This window comes from Macaca fascicularis, chromosome 9, assembly GCF_037993035.2.
Source record: "Macaca fascicularis isolate 582-1 chromosome 9, T2T-MFA8v1.1".
Lineage (NCBI taxonomy): Eukaryota > Metazoa > Chordata > Mammalia > Primates > Cercopithecidae > Macaca > Macaca fascicularis.
Window position 1 is genome coordinate 20,082,027 of NC_088383.1, and position 24,926 is coordinate 20,106,952.

At 36.3% G+C, this 24,926-nt stretch overlaps 1 protein-coding gene across 1 annotated transcript in view; it reads left to right on the plus strand.

The window, feature by feature from the left end:
* MALRD1 (MAM and LDL receptor class A domain containing 1) overlaps positions 1 to 24,926 on the plus strand; it is a 673,535-nt gene that overhangs the window by 125,642 nt on the left and 522,967 nt on the right. The gene's annotated exons all lie outside the window — the stretch shown is intronic.

Genomic DNA, 24,926 nt, shown 5'->3' on the forward strand with positions numbered 1-24,926 from the left:
CCAAAAATTTAAAACTAGACCTTAAAATTCTGTGTTTCTATTCAAAATTTAATATTTTCAAATCACAGATGGAGTTTGTCTAATTCTTTGACTAAATTTTTTGGAGAGAATATCAATTAAAGGCCAGAAATGTTGCCATAAAAATGAATCTCATATAGGCAACTATGTATTTTAAAACCTAATCATTATTTAGATTCTGGGATCAGTGTACACACTGAAAGAGTTTACAGTGTATCTTCGATTACTTTCTTTTCCCAGTACTAATTGATGTTTCTCTCTGACCACTCCTACCCTCAGATCTCAATGAATAAGTAGACAATATTAAAAAAATGTTTTCTGAAAAGTGTCACACTTTATTTTTCTTAATCTATATCTGTGGAAAATATTTGCATGTGAAAATCAGACATAATGTGTATTCCTGAGTTTTATTTACTTACACAACATATTTAGTGAGTGGAACAGTTGCATTCTTACAGGAGCTGAATGGGCTATCAAGAAAAATTTGGGGCACATGATTCTGGATTGAGACGAAGATTCAAGAATTTTTAATTAAAGGTCCTTTATTAAAGACATCTTTCATTCGAGAGATTGTATATTTCTGGGTACTAACTTATATAGGGCTAACGTGCATTTACTTTATTCGGAATGCGTGTTCTGCATGGATAATAGACCATTCTAAGCTCTGTGTGTGTGTTCATGCAAATATGTGTTCATGCAAGTGTGTGTTCATGCAAGTGTGTGTGCATGTGTGCACATGTGTGTCTGTATGTCTGAGTATGTGTGTGTGCATGCATGTGTGCATGCATGTGTGCATGTGTGTGCACGTGTGTGTGTGTATGATTCTGATAGACACTGAGGAGTGCAGAGCGGCAGATTTAATGATTTAAAGATTCACGAGTTCGGCCAAGCGCAGAGGCTCACACCTGTTATCCCAGCACTTTGGGAGGCTGATGTGGGCGGATCATGAGGTCAGGAGATCAAGACCATCCTGGCTAACTTGGTGAAACCCCCTCTCTACTAAAAATACAAAAAACTAGCCGGGCGTGGCGGCTGGCGCCTGTAGTCCCAGCTACTTGGGAGGCTGAGGCAGGAGAATGGTGGGAACCCGGGAGGCGGAGCTTGCGGTGAGCCGAGATGGCACCACTACACTCCAGCCTGGGCGACAGAGCGAGGTTCTGTCTCAGGAAAAAAAAAAAAAAAAACACTTCTACTAGTTTTTAAAGTTTAAGCAGGATTACCTTATTTTTGTTGTTTAATTAAAGATTTTCTTTCTCCGAATTAAATACCACATCACCAGAATCGCAATAGCTGAACGGCATTAAAGTTGACATTGAAGAGCATTCCCTTGTAATGTAGTACTTGGAGGTGTAGGGGCAGAAAGGGACAAAACCTTTCCTCACCCATCATAAGGCCACAGCTGACACTCCCAGAATGAAAGACAGTTTAATAGGGGGAAAAGCATAACCAATTTGTTTATCAAAGTTTTACTTGACACAGGAGCCTTCAGAAATGAAGATGCAAAGACCCAGAGAAAACCATGTGTTTTCTTTTATTTTTTTCATATTTATTTGTTTTTCAGCCCCTTTTCCTAGTCAGAAAACTGTATTTTTCTGCTTAGTTTTGGTGAAGAACAACCAACCATTTTAAAATGTGACTGGATAAAAGGGTATGATCCAATGGTAACAGACTGAGCAGGGAAACTTAGCAAAGCCTCTGTGTTCAGAGTCTCCTTGACTCCTTTGTGTAGAATTTCCCACCCCTGGGAACAGGGAAGGACCCCTCTAGAATGAGGCTCTTGTTACCTAATTTCAGGCAAGATAAGCTAGATAATTTCTTTATGACCAGCGCTCACAAAGAAAGGTCAGGGAAGATCAGAGTGACCTTGCTCCTGGGGTACCTCCGGATCTCCTTCAGTTCAATGTACTTTGGGGTAGCCTTTCCTGAGCTTTTACCAAGACAAACGTGTGGTTAAAGGTTTTAAATCATTCCTAAAGTTAACCTTAGCTAAAGTTATTGAGACTACTTGATCTTGCTTATGGAGAGTTCTTTTTCATAAATTCACTCAGGATTCATGGATGTGTGCTTCTATGTGAACAGCAGATCAGTTGAATTGATTATATATCTAATTAGGACAAATTACATGAACGATTCCTGAAAGATCAATGGATGTACATAAACGAAAAAAAAGGGTTTCTTATTGTTTTTGCAAATATGTCCAGTAAACAATTATAGGATCTCATTTGTAGAATTCAGTATTAGTGATGGGCAGAAGTTTATGGAGAGAAACTGAAAGGAATATTTAAAAATGTGCCATGCTCCATTGACAGTAAATTGTTATATGTATGGAGCAGAATGGCCAAAGATTTACCCAGATTACCCAGACCCTGTACAGGACTTGAAGCTTTTGAAATCTTTAATTGGCATAAAAATGGCCGCACCACTTCAAAGCAGTCTTCGAGCTGTAGTTTTCTGCTCACAGCTCACATGATGAAAATCGCAAGTACTACTTTGATTTCACCTTTAATCAAGCTGCTTCTCCTTCAGAATTTTTAAAAGCTAGTGTTGATGAAACAATTATGTGTTCTGTTTATTTGTTAAAGGGAGAGAGCCTGTTTTACGCTCTTAATCTCAATTTTGAAGCCAGATTTGTGCCAGGTGAGGATGCAGGTTGTATTTCATTCAGGAAGATCCATGGTTTTCCACCTGAGTGCCCAAAGGGAGCACATGACACTAATTGCTGTGAGTGCATTACTGACTCCTTCGGCAAATATTTATATGTACAATTTACTCTCTGAATGTAAAGTGCATACTACTCAAGCGAGCATTGTTTGATGAAGACAGAACAGAGCCTCTTCCTGATGGAAATGACTTGCCAGCGAGAACAAACCAGATTTGCTTTAAGCTAGAGGCGATGAATGAAAACGTCCTGCTAACTTTCAGTTTTGCTGTGTCGGAGTATAACATTTGAAATAAATGCAGGATAGAGCTCAAAACACAGGAACAAGGATGTATCTAGCCAGTCATAGAAAAATAAGTACCACATGATACCACTTATATGAGGTATCTACGTCGTCAAGTTTCTAGAATCAAAGAGTAAAATTGTGGGAACCAGGTTCTGGGAGGAGAGGAAGTGGAAAATTACTATTCAACAGGCATACATTTTCAGGCAAACAAGATGAATAGATGAATAAGATCTAGACATCTGCTGTATAACCTGGTACCTACAGTCAATAACAATGTATTGTACACTTAAAAATGTGTTAAGGAGGTAGATCTGGCTGAGTGTGGTGGGTCAAGCTGCTAATCCCCACACTTTGGGAGGCTGAGGTAGGTGGATCACTTGAGGCCAGGAGTTCAAGACCAGCCTGACCAACATCGCAAAACCCTCTCTACTAAAAACATAAAAATTAGCAGGGCATGGTGGCACATGTCTATAATCCCAGCTACTCAGGAGGGGCAGGTTGCAGTGAGCTGAGATCATACCCACTGCATTCCAGCCTGGGTGACAGAGTGAGACCCTGTCTGCCACCCCCCCATAAAAAAAAGGTAGATCTCATATTTTCTTATCACAATATATGTATTATGAACATTTCTTTATTAAATTATTTTTAACATCATAGTATTCTTATTAAGCACTTGCTATTTCAGTACAACTAGCAGTAGAAGGCTTTATAATGCTTACGAATGTTATTTCAAATGATAGTGTACAAATAAATAGTTCTGTGGTCACAAAACTGTAGACCCTGGCTAGTTCTATATATTTTTCCACCTTTGAGAGTCTCCTTTCAGTTTGTCTTTTTCCAGGGCAATCCCTCCATTCTTTCTGCATTCTACTAAAACAATACTAAAACTATCGTAGCATCCCTGAAAAAGTAATACAGAAGAAGAAGAAAAAAAAGAAGGGTGTGTGTTGGTGGATAAGCTTTTCCGGAAGTACTTAAATAACTGTGCTATTGAACACAATAAAAAAGGCAAGAGGAAAAGCAAGAGAAGCATTCCATCTTATTGATTACCCATACCCGAGGTGTAAACCAAGGTGGTTTTGAGTCAGGACAATGGAGGAACACAGACATTTTCCGGAAGTGTGGTGGAGCAAAGAGTTGGAGAGACTCTTTCCTCTGCATTCAAAACATACATGAGAATGATGAGAACAATCAGGGCCATTGCTGAGTGCTAATACATTGGCAAGCAGCCATGCTCTGTGACCCACAAGAAACCTTATGCGCATCTTTTCTATATCAAGAGATTTGGTAAAGAAGAAAGTCTGATCATTTCCCTCAAGAAATGTAATCTGTTACAGAGATCTCAGAAATAAATCTGAACATAAAAGACCAATTAAGTTTTGATAAAGGCACCAAGAGGACACAACAGGGAAAAAACAGTCTCTTCAATAAATGGTGCCAGAAAATCTGGACGTTCCCATGCGAAAGAATGAAATTGGACCTTTGTCTTACAGCATCCACTTAAATAAATTCAAAATGTAAGAAAGTCCTATATTTAAGACCTGAAATCATTAAATTCCTAGAAGAGAACATAGGGGAAAAACTCCTTGGCATTGGGGTTGGCAATGATTTTTTAATATCACACCAAATGCCCTTGCTACAAAAGCAGAAATATATAATGGGATTACCTCAAACTAAAAAGCTTCTGCACAGTAAAGGAAACACTCAGCAAAATAAAATAGCAACCTGCATATCGGGAAAAATATTTGCAAACCATATATCTGATAAGGGGTCAATATTCAAAATTTATGAAGATTTTATACAACTCAGAAATAGATAAATAGATAAAAAATGGGCAAAGGCTCTGAATGGACATTTCTCCACAGAAGTCATAAAAATAATCAACTGGTATATGAACAGATATTCAACATTTCTTTGGCATTAATCATCAGGGAAATACAAATCCAAAACTCTTTTAGATACCTCCTCATATCAATTAGGATGGCTATAATAAAAAAAGGGTAACAAATTTTAGTAAGAGTGTGGAGAAAAGAGTACTCATATACTGTTGGTACAAATGTGAATTGTACAGCCATTATGGAATATGGTATGGAGGTTTCTAAAGAAATTGAAAATAAAACTACCCTATGATTTAGCAATCCCTCCTTTGGGTATATACCCAGAAGAAATGAAATTCCCACCTCAGAAAGCTATCTGCACTCCCATGTTTGCTGCAGGATTATTCTTGATAGCCAAGACATGAAAACAACCTAAGTGTCTGTTATGGACAGATAGATAAACTGTGGTATTTACAAAACAGTGGAATATTATTCAGCCTTAAAAAAAAGAGATTCTGCCTTTTTTCGCATCCTGGGTGAATCTGGAGGAAATTATGCTAAGTGAAATAAGCCAAACACAGGAAGGAAAATATTACATTATCTCAATTATGAGTGGCATCTAAAAATTGTATACAGTTATAGATAATGAAACAGTGGTTATCAGAGGCAGGGGCCAAGAGAAAGAAATGGAGATATGTAGATCGGAGGATATGATGTAGCAGATATGGAGGAGAAATGTATCTAGGGATGGAATGTACAACATGAGGACTACGGTTAATAATACTTTCCTGGATTTGAGTTTTCAGATTTGATAAATGAGTGAGTTTTAGCTACTCTTGCCACAAAATAAAAGAAAAAAAGGGGTAATTATGTGAGATAATGGATATTTAATTTGCCTCGCTGTAATAACCTCTATATGTATCTCATAACCTTATGCCATGTATGTTTGATATACACAATAAAATTTGTTTTAAAAATTAAGAAAAGAAGCTTAGTCTATGAGGGAAGAAATGTATCGGTTTAATAGTTTTGTAATGATTACTGGATTAGAGATGTAAACAAGTAGCTATTTTAAGTCTAGGAAGTTGGAGAATATATTCAATAGAAGGTATGTAAGTCCTCAGCAGGAATTTCTTAAGATGTTTTCTAGTTTTCTTGCTGTTTAAGAAGAGTGTCTATTGCAAGTTCTGCCAGGGATTAAAAGTTCTAGGCCTGTCTCTGATATACATTAAGACTGTTACCAAATGTACATGGTTTAAGAACCTTACCTATATAGTCTTTTAATCATCAAATATAAGAAATAGGTACTATTTTCCGCATTTTACAAACTTTCTTATCATTTAGTTTTCTTATCAGTTAGAATTCCATTTTAAACACAGTCTACCTCCAAAACCTATATTTCTTTTTTTTTTTTTGAGATGGAGTCTCGCTCTGTTGCCCAGGCTGGAGTGCAGTGGCACAGTCTGGGCTCACGCCTCCCAGGTTCACACCATTCTCCTGCCTCAGCCTCCTGAGTAGCTGGGACTGCAGGTGCCCGCCACAACGGCCGGCTAATTTTTTTGTATTTTCAGTAGAGACGGGGTTTCACCATGTTAGCCAGGATGGTCTCGATCTCCTGACCTCGTGATCTGCCCGCCTCAGCCTTCCAATGTCTAGAAGTTTAATGAATGAATGTCTTTAAAAAATAATACTTAATCCTTTGTCCTTAGTAATTATTTCTTTAGTTACATTACATTTTATAAATCTGAAATGTATTAAATAGCTTTTAATTCTTATAGTGCTTTTCAGGGACTTAAAAGATAATTTTTCAGACATAAAAGGAAAATAAAAGATCACTATTTGGATAATGGACCCACCCTAATATGGAATTGAATTAGAAAATTAGCAAATGAGCTCCAGTTCTCTAAAGTCTTATTTTAAGTTCTTCTTTTTTTTTTTTTTGCCTGCTTTTTTTGAAAAAGCTAATTTTATACTGTGAATCTGTTTATTCATAGAAATGCTAATTCTTCATCCCATTTTTGTGAATGCTTTCATTAAAGATTCTGGCAATGAGTGGAGGTGAGGTAAAGACACAGTGAAGAATACGGAGAAATAGGAGTCTTTTTTTTTTTTTTTTTTTTCTTGTCTTCTTTGCAGCAAAAAGGTTTGAAGGAAGCATGCAAAATTTAGGCTGCGATTCTAGCGTTGAAAAAACGAACATATCACTTTTCTTATAAAGACCTTAATTGCTTGAAAAAACAGGGGTTTCTTATGAGGAGGAAGAGGCAATGCCACTCTCAGGATTTCTGTTTATGAACTTAAATCCCCCTAAAAGGACCATTGCTATTCTTGAATTTCAAACATTTAATATTTTAATACTATTTACTTGAAGTTTTCTCACTTTCACAACCATGTTTAACACAATTTACTTTCTCTTTTACATGAGACTGATTATGGCCTACCTTAAACGGGTTATTAAGTTTGCTAAAAATTTAGATCTTCAGTGCCTTGAAATATCTTCAGATTTTATAGACAAAAATAGCAAGTATAAATTGTAACCAGTTTTGGTAAATGAGAGAAAATGGATTTGTTCAAGAACTGTTTGGGATACATAGAGGTTAGGAAGTTTTGCAGAATTTTGATAGCCTTGGATAATTTAATTGAATGTTTCCATATTTATTTATATTATGATATAAAAGCACAATTACTTAAATTGTAACCCAGGTGGCCAGGTTTTCAAGGAGTCTCTTTCTCTCTGCCAGTTAAAACACCACACACTGACTATGATGTTAAATTGTCTCTGATATTTTAATCATAATAACTGAAGGACTGAAATACCTACATAGCATGACACATACAACATATTTCAACAAAACTTCTCTGAACCTTCAGAAACTCTAAGGGACAGGCTGCAGGGTGAATCACTGTTGGATACAATTTTTGTCTGGGCAGGGTGGAATTACAACGTATCAGAAAAGTTCAATGCCAAGAGTGGATTTTAGACCTGGACTCACGTTGCCATTTATGAGGAACTAGACAAATACTCTGTATGTTTTCATTTAAGGGAGTGTTTAACATGATGTGCACATCTTAGCTTGCAAGCCAAACTTGGCATCAGGACAAACCCTAAAAGGAGGCAGATTGGGAGTGAGCTCCAGAGAGCAGAGCCAGTACCTAGGTGTCTTCCCATAATTCCAGTGTTCTGAAAAGTCCATTTCTCCTGGACAGGTTATTTGATGTAGAGGCCAATCATAATGCCACCTTATCATTTTTGAAAACTTATCTTTATTTTTCTTATATCAAAATTGTTACTCTAAATTGTTTCTTTAGTATAGGTTATTGAAATACTATTTATAAGTTCCTATTTTTGTGAGCAAATACTTAGTTTCTTCAAGACTGAAATAAATAATGCTACTGATCAAGAATAATTGCATTACTCTGCACTGAGTCTTATGTTTTCTTTTATTACATAAATTCAGAGAGAAGGCTTGAATTTCCTATAGCAACTCTCTGCTCTATATTTTTTTGAAAAGTGTGTATGTGTGTGTGTGTGTGTCTTAGTCTTTGAATTAGTACTATTTTTTCAGTGTATTTTCTGAAAAATGTTTCTGAGTAGGCCTTTTTGGCTAGAGTGGAGATATTTAATCTTAATTATAATATTAAAGGCTTTCTATGATGTGTCTCTCTGTATAATTACAAATTACTTTTAATTTAATAAGACCTGGGAAAATTAGCTGCTGTTTTCTATGTTCTATCTTATGTTCTTTTTCCATAGCCCTGAATACAAGGAAAAAAAGTCTCAAAATATGCATAAATATGCTAATTATTGAGTATCTTCCTTTTTTATTAAATGCATATTGGTAAATAAGTCCCTGTAGGGAAAAAGGCTATCTGGTTATTTTTCCTTAGTAGACTGGATTTCCATTCTCTTTTCATTGTCCTCAAGTTTAAAATCTTGACAACTATTTTCTAGTCAGACAAATCCCTCTAGACAGACGTCATTGTGAAAGACCCTAATGGGAGATTGTTTCTGGTGAAGGCTTGTCATTTCTGTGGCATAAAACCAAGAAGTGGAGAAAACGTCCATTCACCCTCATTTATGGAAGTCATTGATCACTGATAAAGAAAAGTGAAAAGTATTTCTATAGACAGGTAAAATCTGATAAATAACCCATGATATTTTGATCAATCTTAGTTGCAGATAATCATGTTGTTACATTAGGAGAATTCAGGATAGTAGTGAAAATAAGTGATTCTTCTTCCTCAGTTGAAAATTCTATTTAGAATAAAATCAGGCATTTAATAAGAAAGGCTTTTTCTGTGATTATTTAAGATTAAATTCCAATACATTAGATTATTAATGGTGACTATGGAGACTGGATTTTTTTTTTTTCTGTGTCTTTACTTTGAGCTTGGATGGGATATTATTTTTTTGACAAGATCATTGTTGTTCTTCACTCTTAAAATTGTGTTAGAAGTATTAGCAGCTTTCCTTTTCTTTTTTTTGCTTATATGCTGAAACTATTCAGTTCTTCTCTTTTCTCCCATGCCACTACTCTTGTTGATTTTGTTTCCATTTTCAGGTTAGCAATGTGTGTGATAGGTAAAAGGGGGGCGTACAGAGCCTTCCCCATCTTACACTAAGTGTTCCAAGCATCCAAGCAGTTGATGTCTCCCTGCCTTGCAGAAACACACCACTGTAGGGAGTGAAATGTACATTGCTTCTGATGTGATAGAATTATCTCTTTGGAATATAGGTTTAAAGACACCTAAAAGACCACAGAATAATTTACTTAATTTATATAGTATAAATACTTACATGCTTACTTTTAAGCACTTACTTTATAGCTGACAGTGTTTGAAGTAAATTTGCATGCACAAGCTAATTTATAGCTCTGTAAAATAAGGTATAAAGAGGATTAATATTAGGGCCCTGCTTCCTAGCTGGGGAGAGACTGACACTTATAATAAGTGAATAAATTATGTACTATTTTTAGAAGGGATGTATGCTGTAGAGAAAAAATGAGGCAAGGAAAGGGCAATGGGGGAAGGCAAGGGAACTTTGCAATTTCCAAGAGAGTGGTCATAGTACATCTCAGTTACAAGGTGGCATTGAAACAAAGACTTGAGAAGGTGAGGAAACAAGCTTTGAGATATCTCTGGAAAGAGTGTTCTAAGAAGAAAGAAGGAACTAAGGGATTGGGACAGGAACACACCTGCTGAGTTTGAACAATTGCAAGGGGACCAGTGTGACTGGAAGAGGTTGATTAAAGAGAACAAGTATAGGATAATAAGGCTGAGGAAGAGCAGCCCACCTAGAGCAATGGTTCCCAACATTGGCTGTGTGTGAGAGGCACTTCGAGTTTTTTGCAGCAACATGGATTGAGTTGGAGGGCAGAATCCTAAGCAAATGAACACAGAAACGGAAACCAAATACCACATGTTCTCAATTGTAAGTGGCAACTAAAACATTGAGTGCACATGAACATAAATATGGACACAATAGACAATGGACTACTGGAGGGTGGACAGGTGGGTGGGTTTAAAAACTACCTGTTGGGTACTGTGCTTACTACCTGGGTTATGGGATCTGTACTCCAAACCTTGGCATCGTGCAGTATTCCCGTGGAACAAATCTGCACATGTACTCACTGTATCTAAAATGAAAGTCGAAACGAAAAGTCTTGAGGCAGGGCTAATTAAATCACAATCTCTAGGGTAGAATCCTGGCATTCATAATTTTTAAATTATGTGCAACCAAGGTTGAGGACCATTTCAGCTGAGGCCTTGTGGGTCATTGTAAGGACACTAGCTTTTAAATGAGACTGGGAGCATTTTGAACAGAAGACTTGCAAGATCTGACTTGCCACAATCACTGTGTTTGCTACATTGAAAAGGGATAGAAGGGGGTTGTTGATGCCCATCATCAATGACAACCTGTAACAAAATAGGGTTTATTGATAGTTGCTAAGCAAGGAAAATGGCCTACCAGGAAAAACTGGGATGTGGCTTAGCAAGAGGAACTTGTTCTAGGATTTGAACTTGTTTTGGGTGGTTTACAGAAGGGCTCAAGGAAGCAAGAATTTTCTTTTGATTGGATGTTTTTTCAAAAAATAGGATAATTCTTTAATTGTGTATCTAAATAAAATTTAGGAGGTGAGAGAAATTGAACTGAAGTTATCATTGGTTAAAATACAATACTCATGTCAGTCAGGAAAGGGGAATGAATATTTGAGCACTTTCGAGTTTACACTGTGATCTTTTTTTTTGTCTGTGTTCAGAAATGAATAGAGTGACCTTCTTTTTGTCTGGTTTTATTTCTCAGTCTACAGAGTGACCTTGTTTGATGTTGTTGATCTGTGCAAATATTTATGTTCAACGGAAGATGACTACAGCTTAGCTGTTATTGTCGGTTCAGGTACTAGCAACACCAAAGTCTAGATGACATTACCAGCAAGCTCCCAACTGATGGCCAGTGGCAAAAATGGAAGCAGAAAGAGCAGTTGGGGAGTATTCCAAGTACTGAATAAGGAAATGATGGTGACTTCAACTAGGTAGGGTGAGAGCAGTAGAGATGGTCAGAAGTGGGCAGATTCTGGATCTATTTTGAAGGCAGGTGGAAGTGAAAAGCTTTGATAGAAGTGAATAAATCAAGATAATAAAGCAAATCAAAGAAATCAAGCATTGGTTCTTCAAAAAGATGGATAAAATTGACAAACCTTTAGCTAAATGGACCAAGAGAGAAAGAGAGAGAGAGGGAAAGAGAAACAGAGAGAGGGAGAGACAAAGAGAGAGAGAAGATTCAAATTATTATAATCAGAAATAAAAGTGGGGACATTACTATCAATTCTACATAAATAAAAAAGATTATAAGAGAGTACCATATACAAGTGCATGCCACAAAATTGGATAACTTAAGTATAATAAACAGATTTCTAGAAATGTAAAACCTACCAAGACTAAAGCACAAAGAAATAGAAAATCTGAATGGATCTACAACTAGCAAAGAGATTTGATGAGTAATAAAAGATCTGCCAACAAAGTAAAGCCCTGGAACTGTCCCATTAGTATCAGTGGTGAAGTTTGCCACATATGTAAAAAAGAACTAACAACAGTCCTTCTCAAATTTTTCCAAAAATTTGAAGAGAAGGAATATTTTCTAACTTATTCAGTGAGGCCAGCATTACCCTAAGACTCAAGCCAGACAAAGGGACTGCAAAAAAAAAAAACCAAAAAACAAAACAAAAAAACACACAAAAACTATGAACCCATATCCTTTATGATCATTTATGCAAAATCCTCAACAAAATATTAGCAAATTTATATCAGAAGCATATTAAAAAGATTATACAACATTACCAAGTGGGATTTTTTCCTGGAATGCAGGAATGGTTCAATCTAGGAATATCTATCTATGTAATGCACCACATTAACGGAATGAAGGAAAGAAAAAAACATGTTATCACCTCAATTGATGCAGAAAAAACATTTGATACAATTCAATATTCAATTCAGGATAAAAATACTCAACAAACCAGGAAAAAAAGGAAACCACCTCAACATAATAAAAGCCGTATATGAAAAACCCACAGCTACATTATACTCATTGGTGAAAGACTAAAAGGTTTTCTTTTAAGATCAGGAATAAGGCAAGGATGTCCATCCATATCCACGTTTGCCACTTCTATTCATAGTACTAGCAAAAGCAATTAGTTTAAAACATAACAAAAAAAGAAAATAATAGGAATAAAGACAATGAAATAAAAGTCATATAAATTGGAAAGAATTTTTATATGTAAATATCCCTGTAAGTTCTACAAAAAAATCCTATTAGAACTAAAAAATGAATTCAACAAAATATAAAGTTAAAATACAAAAATTGGTTGCATTTCTGTACATTAGCAATGAACCATCCAAAAAGGAAATTAAAAAGCCAATTTGTTTGCAATAACATAAAAAAAGAGAAAAAGTCTTTAGGAATTAAGATTGTGAAAGACTTGTACAATAAAATTTTTTTTTTAAATTTCTGAAAGAAACTTTAAAAATATAAATAATGAAAAGACATTCCATGTTCATGGATTAGAAGACTTAATATCCTTAAGATGTGAGTACCACTCAAAGTGATCTACATATTCAATGCAATCCCTATTAAAATACCAATCACATTTTTTTAGCTGAAATAGAAAATAAGTTCATATTTAATCTCAACCCCAAATAGACAAAATTATTCTGAAAAAGAGGAACAAAGTTGGAGGACACACACACCCCCTGATTTCAAAACTTATTACAAAACTACAGTAAACAAAACAGTATGGTACTACCAAAAAGACCAATGTATAGATCAATGGAAGAGATTACAGAGTCCAGAAATAAACACTCACATATATGATCAAATGATTTTTTTTTTTTTTTTTTTGGCAAAGGTACCAACACCATTCAATTGGTAAAAACCAGTATTTTCAATACATGCTCCTGGGAAAACTAGATACCAACTTGTGAAAGTATGAAGTTGGACACTTACCTAACTTCATATTCAAAAATTAACTTAAAATCAATCCGTAACCTAAATATAAGACCTAAAACTATAAAACTCTTAAAAGAAAATATAGGACAAAAACTTTATGATGCTGAGGTTGTCAATGATTTAATGGATGACACCAAAGGCATAGGCAACAAAATAAAAAATAGACAAATTGGACTTTATGAAAACTTTAAAATTTTTTGCATCCTGAAACACTATCAACAGAGTAAAAAGGCAACCCCAAGAAGGGGAGAAACTTTTGCAAGTTATATATCTGATAAGGAATTGATATCCACAATATAGAGAGAACTTCTATATTGGTCTATTATTGAGACCAACAGCTCAATTCAAAAGTAGACAAAATATTTTAATGGACGTTTCTCCAAAGAAGATAAACACATGACCAATAAGCATGTAAAAAGATATCCAACATCACCAACATTAGGGAAATGCAAATCAAAACAATGAGATACCACCATGCACCCATTTGATTACTACCAAAAAAATAAAAACCCAAAACAAAAAACAACCAAACAAAAAACCAATCCAGAAATTAACAAGTGTTAGTGAAGGTGTGGAAATTGGAACTCGTGTGCACTGTTGGGGATGTAAAATGGCATAGCTACTGTGGAAGAGGAAAGTAGTTCTTCAAAAAAATTAAAAATATGATTACCATATGATTTGGCAATTCCAGGTTTGGGTATATACTCAAAATAATTGAAAGCAGGATCTCAAAGAGGTATTTGTACACTCATATTCATAGAAATATTATTCACAATAGCTAAAAGCTGAAAGTAACCCATTCATTCATTGACAGATGAGGGGATAAGAAAAATGTGGTGAATGCATACAGTGGAATGTTATTCAGTCATAACAAGGAAAGAAATTCTGACATATGCTATAAAGTGAATAAAACTTGAGGACATGGCCGGGTGCAGTTACTGACGCCTGTAATCCCAGCACTTTGGGAGGCTGAGGTGGGTGGGTGGATCACCTGAGGTCAGGAGTTTGAGACCAACCTGGCCAACATGGTGAAATCCCATCTCTACTAAAAATACAAAAATTAGCTGGGTGTGGTGGTGTGCACCTGTAATCCCAGCTACTCAGGAGGCTGAAGCAGGAGAATTGTTTGAATCTGGGAAGTGGAGGTTGTAGTGAGCCGAGATCGCTCATGCCACTGCACTCCAGCCTGGGCAACAGAGCAAAACTCCATCTCAAAAATAAATAAGTAAAAACAAAACAAAACAAAAACCCAAAAAAACCAAACTTGAGGACATATTGCTTAGTGAGATAAGCCAGTCACAAAAAGAAATAATGATATGGTTAGACTTATCTGAGGTACAGAGAATAGCCTAAATCTTAGAGACAGTAGAATGGTAATTTCCTGGGCCTGAGGAAGAAGGAAGTGGAGTATTCTTGTGTAATGGGTACAGATGTCAGTTTTGCGAGATGAAAAGAGTTTTGGACATGGATGTTGGTGATGGTTGTGCAACAATATGAATGCACTTAATACTCCTAAATTGTGCACTTAAAATGGTTTAGATAATAATTTTATGTTATGTGTATTTTATGACAATAAAGAAAAAGTAGGGGAAAAAGCAAATAAGAAGAGGGCTTGGTATGCCATTGCTGGTTTAAAGATGGAAGGAGCCACATGAAAAGATAGGACAGGCAGCCTTAAGGAGACAAAAGAAATCCTCAGCAGACAGCCAGCAATAAAACAAGGACCTCAGTCTTAACAGCCACAAAAAACTGAATTCTGCCATCCGCATAAATGAGAATAAGCCAGGAAGAAGATTTCTCCCCACAGCCTCCAGATAAGAGCCATTGTGACTTGCACTTTTATTGCTGCCTTTTGAGACCCTAAGCAGACAGCCATGCCCTGCCGTCCTAGACCTCTGACCTACAGAAACTATGAGGTAATAAATGAGTGTGGCAAGTCCCTAGGTTGCGGTCGTTTGTTACATAGCAGTAGAAAACTGATAGAAACTAAAATAAAATATAACCAACTAAAATAAAATAAAACCAATGCCCTGGGTGTCAATAGAAAACAAATGCACCAGCAGTTATTTTCTTCCAACACTCTAAAGATAACATTCCTTTTCTTTCTGGTTTCCATTGCATCTATTAAAGAGGTCTAATAATTATTCTTTGAAGGTGATTTATGCTTTTTTTTTTTTTCAGCTGCTTTTAACATTTTTCTCTCTGGCATAGATTTTCAGCAGTTTGGCTAGGGTGTGCCTTTGTGGGTTTTCTTTGTATTTGTTCTTTTGTGTTCACAGGGATACTTGAAATATGGCTTTATACTCTTTTCAGTTTTGAAATTTATTAGACAGATTTTTCTAATACTTCTTCAGTTCCTGGAAATACTGTATGCCTCACAATGAATTCTGAAAGAAGGCCAACATTATTTCAACAAACGATCAACAATAGAATTGTAAGAGGGTGATAAAATAACTTACAACATCAGGCATACATAGTCATGAAATAAGATGGAACTATCAAGCCAGGCTTGGTGGCTCTCACCTATAATCCCAGCACTTTGAGAGGCTGAGGCAGGAGGATCACTTGAGCCCAGGAGTTCCAGACCAGTCTGGGCAACATGACAAAACCTCATCTCTACAAAAAATACAAACATTAGCTGGGCGTGGTGGCACATGCTTGTAGTCCCAGCTACTCAGAGGCTGAGAAGGAAGGATCGCTAAAGTTTGGGAGGTTGAGGCTGCAGTGAACCATGATCATGCCACTGCACTCCAGCCTGGGCAACACAGTGAGATCCCATCTCAAAAAAAAAGAAAGATTGAATTGTTAAATAGTGCTACAATATATGGGAATATTAATACAATTGCACTTGATTTGGGTTGTAAACATGGGTAGGGTTAATATAAATAATTCCTTATATCCTGGAGAGCAGGTTATCTTGGGTAATAAGAGATCCCTATAAATTTTAACCAAGCAACCTGAGTTTTAACTTAAAATATTCATATTTTGGCTCTTTAGGTAATTGAGCTTTTACCAAGAAGTATAAAACATTTGAGATCATTAGCTTGGTCTGGGGCAAAAAATAATACATATATATACACACACACACATATATATGCATATATATGTAATGCAAAGACAATATAAATAAACATTTAGCATGATAGAAAAAAAGTTACATTATTTAAAAAATGTATCACTAATTTCTGCCTACCCCCAGAGAAAAAATAGTAGGGTCTTTTATGAATCATACATTTTGTTCATCTATATTACTATAGTATACTCTTAATGTGATTATCTAAAAAAAAATTATTTGTCTAATAACAACCCACCTCATGTCACTATAGCACTAACAGTCTTCTCATAAATATAAGCATAATAATGGGTACCGTTTTTAACATGAGCTCATTAATACAATTTCACGTTTCAAACACAATTGTGGGTGCTCCTTAGAGACCCTGATGAGCCTAAGTTATATTTGCTTTTAAATATAAACATAAAGAAAATAAACATAGGTTTTTTGTAAGCCTGTACAAATTTGGTATGAATTGATATACAGTTATTGCTTGTATTTTTGTAATATTTTCCATAGCCTATTGAGTCCTCTTTAAGGACTCTGGAGTAACAAGAGTTCCTCATGGGAGTCATTTATCCAGTAACAACAAAACGTTCTCTTCTTTTTCACTGTCAGTCTTTAGTGCTACTCAAGCAGCCTTGGTTTCTTTATTATTCCCAGTTTCTAAAATACAATTTCCATAATGACACTGTCACTCTATTACCATACATGAGCTGTCTGGACACTTCGATACTTTCTGCTTGTGAACTAGATCCCATCTTTTCTTTACTATTCAATGGTGTCTCTCCAGCAAATCCCACCCACTTTGTCCCTGTCTACTGTGTCTTCCCCATGAGCCTAGATAAACATGCTGTTCAACTCTCTTGACCCCATTTTCTATGACAGCTTTCTACCTTATTTCTCAGTTTTCCTTGATAAAGTCTTAGAAAGATGTTGTCAAAAGTTATTCTCTTCTCCAATATTTACTTAAATTCTCTCTATTCAGGCTTTTCCCCCTGTAATCAGGACCCACAAGGGCCTTATATTGTTACATCTAAAAGTCAATTCTTAGCCCTCATCCTGATTTGTACAGTGGTCCACCCTTATCTGCAGTTTTGCTTTCCACAGTCAACCTCAGTCTGAAAATATAAAATGGAAAATTCCAGAAACAAATTCACAAGTTTTAAATTGCACTCCATTCTGAGTAGTGTGATGAAATCTCATGCTGTCCTTATCTGTCCTGCCCAGGATGTGAATCATCCTTTTGTCCAGTGTATTCAGGCTGTCTATGACCACCCTGCTTGGTAGCCAACTTGATTGTCAGATAGAAAAGCAGCGTATGTTGTGTTCAGCATAATCCAGAGCTTCAGCCATCTACTAGGGGGTCTTGGAAAATATCCCTTGTAAATAAATGGGGATTACTAAAAGCAATATTTGCAGCTAACCACATTTTCCGTTTCCTGAAAACATTTTATTCACTTGGCTTTCAAGATGGCAAATTCCCTAGGTTTTCCTCAACTTCCTTGATTGTTCTTTCTCATCTTTGCTTGTTTTTCTTTCTGGCTCTGATGTCTAGACCTTAGATCTTTTATCTTCACTACTGTAGAAAACTCATCTAGTCTTCAGCTTTAAATGCCATTGATACGATCATGTCTCCCAAATTTGTATCTCTAGTTTAAACCTCTTTCTTGAACTCCAGACTCAGATTTAACTCTCTATTAAACATCTTCCCCTGGACGTTTAATTGGGATCTTAAATTTTTCATACCCACCTGCAAGCTTCTGAGAGTTTCCTCCAAACATGGTCTTAGAGTATGCCCAGGGTTAGAAATGACAACGCCATTCTTCAGTTGCTACAAGTAAACACTTTGTACTCATCTTTAACTCCACCCTTTTCCTTATACTCTACATCCAGTCAACAAGCATAGCTGAGTGTGGCTAGAGATAGAAAAACAAAAACAAACAAACAAAAACCCAGTGCCATCTGTTCTCACTTTACATTGGGGATTGCTGACCTAAAGTGTATTCTCAAGGTTACCAGGTAAGCATATGCAATTTCCCCAATCCATTGCCTCCCCTGCCTTCCTCAATGAATAACACATTTTTCATCTGTCTTCTTTAACATCTGTCTTCCACTTCTCTATTCCTAGCCTCAACTGTGATCTTACATACTATTTCACTGAAAAAATAGAAACAACCAGAAAAGAACTTTTAGAAGTTCCAGCACCACTTCTACCCACTTGTAAAGTCAGTCTTTTCTCCTGTACCCGAAGTAAACTGTCCGTGTTTCTTATATGTAGAACCCCTTTCTGTTTGCCTGTTCAACAGCATTACTCCTGAAAGTTTTTCTACCAGTCTTTTCTATAAGCAAAAAAAAAAAAAAAAAAAAAAGGTTTTTACCTCTCACATCTTAAAAATATCTTGTCTTGATCTAGTTTCTCCTTCCAGCTAATATACCATTTTTCTCTCATTTCCTTTACATTTTCCCCCTTTCCTTTATAGTACTTCAAAGAATTCACTGTATTCACTTTCTTTAACATTTCTCTTCTGAATCTCCTTTTAACTCAGTCCAGTGAGGCTCTGGCTGTCACCATTCAATAGAAACTGTTCTTATCCAAGTTACCAGTGACCTAGATCCAGTGACCTATTCTCAATCTTCATTTGACGCAGATGGTATCACCCTCCTCCTTCAAATACTTAAACTTGACTTGGCTCCCATGACCATGAGGCACCACTCTTTGTTTTTTTTTTTTTTTCTCCTATTTTTATGCCTTCTTTTTGTCGCTTTGATAATTTTCTAATTTATATCTCCCGCCTAAACTCCTCATGTGAACTTCAGGCTCATACATACAGCTCTCGACCTGACAGGATCACTTGAATACCCAATAGGAACAGCAAGTACAACATGTCCAAAATTGAGATTCTGTTTCCCCTAATCGCCTTCAAACCTGCCTCCCCACAGTCTTCCCCATTTCATGAATGCTACCTTCATTATTCCAAATGCTCAGGTTAAAGACTTTGAAATCATATTAACTTCTCTTTTTCTCATACTGCACCTTTGATACCAATTAATCCTGTCATGTCTGCTTTCAAAGTGTCTCCAAAAGGGCTCATTTTTGTCTTCATTGCTACCACCCTGTATTAGTCTGTTTTCACACTGCTCTAAGAACGGCCTGGGACTGGGTAATTTATAAAGGAAAGAGGTTTAATTGACTCACAGTTCTGCATGGCTGGGGAGGCCTCAGGAAACTCACAATCATGGCAGAAGGTGGAGGGGAAGCAAGGCATGTCTTACATGGTGGCAGGAGAGAGACAGAATGAAGGGAGTACAACTTTTAAACCATCAGATCTCATGAGAACTCACTCCTTATAACGAGAACAGCATTGGGGGAAACCGCCCCCATGATCCAATCTCATCCCACCAGGTCCCTCCCTCAACACGTGGGGATTACAATTCAAAATGAGATTTGGGTGGGAACACAGAGCCAAACCATATCACACCTTGACCTCGAATTCTCAATTCTTGTCTGGATTTTTGCAATATTCTTCCCCTTCCTTGTTTGTCCTTCACTCTCTTCAGTAAAGTCAGATGTTGTCACATCTCTGCTTAAAACATCCCAATTGTTTCCCATCTCATTCAACATTATAGCCAAAAAAATTGAAGTGCCTGTCTAATTTAATATCTTATTATTGTACTGTCACTCATTGTCCTTGTGATGCCCTCGTCTCTGAATACTTCTAAAATACATGAGAAGCATGCGTTGGCCTCAAGGCTTTGTCCCTGTGGTTCCCTTGGTGGTGAGTGTCTTTTACTTGCATAGCTGCACAACTTGCTTCCTCACCTACCCCCTTCAGCCATTTACCTAGTTGCCAAATTTTCTATAAAGTCTTCCTTGATCATTGACAAAATTACAGCCCTTTGCTCTAACATTTTCAATATTCTTCCTTATTTTATTTTTTTATTAGCCCTTTTACCATTACTTACTTATCTTGTGTTTTTATTGTTATCTCCACTAATGTCCACACCCCCCTGGCTTTCATATGTAAAAATCCATGAGTACAGAGGTTTCTTTCTTTTCCCTGCTATACTCTTAGACTTTATACTTGTGCAGACATATAGCATATATTTGCTAAGTTTTTGTCAAATGAATGAATAATGAATGAATGAGCACATAGTGGTTTTTACTCTCTGATGGTTGCCTACTTGCTTATGAATTTCCCACACTAGTGTCTAAGCTTTCCTTTTTTTCTTGTTGTGAGACGGAGTCTCACTGTCACCCAGACTGGAGTGCAGTGATGCGATCTCGGCTCACGGCAAAGTGGTAGTATACATAGATATTGAATATAGTGTCAAGTATTGTGAAGGGTCTACAATTTTACCTGACTGATAAGGAAACAAGTTAGCCTGCCATTGTTTCATGGATGCTGACAGAAGAGGTGAGATTCCTGTGTCACAGGCAGATGACTTTTTACTAATGGTATAGCAAATGTTGTGAGCAACATATTTCCATTGGTTCTCCTTGCTCCCCATGTCCCCTAAGTAAGGGGCCAATAGAGAGGTGCCGAGGTAGATAGATGTACACATGAAGCAGGCTTGCATCACCACTAAAGAGGCCTAAACTTATTGAACTCAGATCTTTTATAATGGGCTGCAAATAAACTTGTCTGACCTTTTCTTTAGAAAGAGACATTATCTTTATTCTACAGGATAATAACTTGTCTTCTGTTGTAGAGGGAGTCACTATCTGACTTTCATAGCTCTGCTATTTAAATATCCTTGAAAGGATAACCTGGAACAAAGGGGCAGTTAATGGCCCTGCTCATAACCTGTGTAGAAGCATAAGAGACCCATGAGGCATTATCTGCCATTGTCTGGATCTCAGGAGACCGTTTAAGCCATAGGTAGAATAGTGTAATTAATTATTCTTATTTCAAATACAATAATGATTTAATTATGTATTGGCATTTTTAAAAGATTTAATTATTTCTATTCATTTATATAGACATCTTTAAAATAATTTTATGGTACTTTTGCAAACATTGTCTTACTATTGTATATTTTGTTTTAAATAATTAATAACTATTAACTGTTGATGAAGTCTAGAGTTTAATTGCTTCAACCTTATGATAACTTCAAACACATAACCATTAGAATGCATGGAAAAGCCTGAAACTCAAAAGAATTACAATGTTACAGACCCTGTTCCAAAATAGATAATACAGTATTCATGTATTTGGAGTTTATAGCAAATGTTTAATCAAATAAAGGACAACGTCTATGAACCTAAGCCGACATACTAGAATACTCAATTAACTTTTGTCCTCCTTCATGCAACTTTCAGCAAGGTCACAAAATCTAGAGGGAAAAAAAAGTCTTTAAAGGAGCAAGAAGAGTCAATGTGGTGGACTTAACAGCTATTATTATTGTATGGTGTAACATGTATTTCCAGAATGTGTCCTGTGGTCATACATGTTTTGATTTTGTGTCATTATCCATTAAAAACACATAGCATAATGCTTGCTATAGAATAGCTGTTTAAAAATTGTTATCATTATTAATGATTTAACTTAATAGAAGCTGTATAATTTTTAAGAGCATAGGCTTTGCCATTAGGTTTGGGTTAGAATCCTGACAATAATAATGAGCACTGAAAAATTACATGTCACTCCTCTTTCAACCTCATATTTCTCATATCTTCTAAAATAGGGGCATGGGCCAGGTGCAGTGACTCACGCCTATAATCTCAGCACTTAGGGAGGCCCAGGCAGGTGGATCACTTGAGGTCAGGAGTTGAAGACCAGCCTGGCCAACATGGCAAAAACTCATCTCTACTAAAAATACAAACATTAACTGGGTGTAGTGGCAGGCACCTGTAATCCCAGCTACTCCGTAGGCTGAGGCATGAGAATTGCTTGAACCTGGGAGGTGGAGGTTGCAGTGAGCTGAGATTGTGGCCACTGCACTCCAGCCTGGGGTATAGAGCAATACTCTGTCTCCAAATTTAAAAAAATAATAAATAAAATAAAATAAAATAAAATAGGGACATGGCCAAGCATGGTGGCTTACCACTTGTAATCCCTGTACTTTGGAAGGTCAAGGCAGGAGGACCCTTGAGCCCTCAGACCAGTGTGGGCAATATGAGGAGACCCCATCTCAACAAATTTTTTTTTTTTTTTTTAGTTAACCAGGCATGGTGGCATGTACCTGTGTTTTCAGCTACTCAGGAGGCTGAGGCAGGAGAACTGCCTGAGCCTGGGAGGTTGAGGCTGCCGTGACTCGAGATCATGTCACTGCACTCCAGCCTGGGTTACTAAATGAGACTTTGTCTCAAAAAAAATAAAATAAGATAGGGACAATAATATTTTCTTTGATATTTCATGAGGATTAAATCAGATGACATATGTATTAACAAATGTTTTTCACTTTGCATTTATGTTCTTTCTGGTTCAGATCTTTCTGTAAGTCACAATGGTAGCTCTAGGTTTTAACTTTTTACAATTACCACTCACATGTTCAGCTTTTGTTTTATTTTTTTTTTCACTCAACATGAGCATCTTGCCTCTGTGGCTAACACCAGGAGTTCAACTGTTCAAAGTTCAGCCACGTGATGAGTCAGGACGTATTTCCTCCTATGAATGTTTAAATCCTTGTGTGAGGCCCAAATTACCAGCTCAGACTTCAGACTTCTCTTTTGTACACTTCGTGTTTATTCCTTACCAACAAACCTCAGTAGAATCACCCTAAACCATCAGAGAAGTTCTAAGACAGTGAATCTGAAATAAGAAAGAATCTGATTCTGGGCTTTTTGTTTCCCTCCCTGCTTGAGGTTTTTTTTTTTTTTTTGGCTTCTACATAAATTCATCTTCTTTTATCTCAATGAAGAGCTCAAAAAATGACAGGGATGGACTGTGAGCCAGCCCAGCAAGTATCCCCTAACGCCATTTCTCCAGGGGCAACTGCTGTAATGATATTTACATAATTAATAGAGGCCATTCAGTTAATTTTTCTCACAGTAACTAAAAGCTGCTGTAGAATCATTAGCTTTGCAACCTATAGCCATAGTACAGACAGGCATAATTTTTATTAAATAGAAATTTTGTGTCAATGGGCATCCTGTTAGGCCTGTAGCAGCCCCTAGCACAAAGCTGGCTATACACTAAACCTTGAGTAAATGCTAATTGCAGTTATTATTGCAAAAATGAGGATTCTGATGATGATAACTGAGAAAGTCAATAATGCTTCAGAAACAGTGAAAAATACTGGGATCTCAATTTTAAAAACATACCCAGGCTATTGTATTTCTCCTTTTCTAACTTAGAAATTTTATAATTGTAGACGTGTGTGCTTACATATACACATATATATTTATATATTATATACAATTTATATATAATTCTATGTATGAATTATATGTATAATTTTTCAAAACTGTTCTAGTGAAGCACATATTCAATTAATGACTAACTAGGAGACTAATTTAATTGACTATTACATTTATGATCAATCAAGGGGAGTTTTTAAATCTAAGTAGGAATAAAGAATACTAGAAAAGCATATTTGAATTTTAACAGCATAATTATCTGTTGAAAAATCACTATCTTTGAAGAGTCTTATGTAAGAGAACTACAAAGTCACTGCAATGATTTCTTAAATTTTACTACCATTCGAATATTCACTTATTTCTATAGCAATATCTCCCTGGATAGCAGATAATAAGGTTCCCTTTCCAGGTCGCTATGTGAGATAGATATTATACATTAGCAATAACCTGCTTTATCCCTATATTTACATAATAATAACTGCTAGATCCAGTTCCCTGGATTGTCTGAAATAAGAATGGAAAGCATTTGCTTCCCAGGTATTGAAATGACATCCACACACTTTGAAAACTCTGGACTCTATGTATATTTATGTGCTGTTTGCATATTATTTACTTACAGAGATGGCTTTTAATAATACGAAGACAAATATCCTTTGCATTTTATTTCTAACTTGTGTTATTTACTATTATTATCTTTAATTTTTGAGCAGTATATAATTTTGCTTTGCCACAGATTTCTAAACTTTACTTGAGAAATCTTTTTTTTTGAGACGGAGCCTCGCTCTGTCACCCAGGCTGGAGTGCGGTGGAGGATCTCAGCTCACTGCAACCTCCGCCTCCCGATTCAAACGATTCTCCTGCTTAAGCCTCTCGAGTAGCTGGGACTACAGATGCATGCCACCATGCCCAGCTAATTTTTGTATTTTTAGTAGAGACGGGGTTTCACCATGTTGGCCAGGATGGTCTCGATCTCTTGACCTCGTGATCACTCTGCCTCGGCCACCCAAAGTGTTGGGATTACAGATATGAGCCACTGTGCCTGACTGATAAATCTTTACTCTAAATACAGTAAAACTTTTTTCATTTCACTTGTTTCTAATTGTCTTTATATACTGAAGTATAGCTATCTCTTGCATATTAAGGTAGATATGACACTTTAAAAGTATTTATTGTTAGATGTATAGATGTATTTATACATTCCCTGTGATTCTGATAAGATTCAAAACTACTTTGTTGGCCAAATTTGGGTCAGGAAATTTGATAGAAAGCAAATTAGGTTTTGAAATTA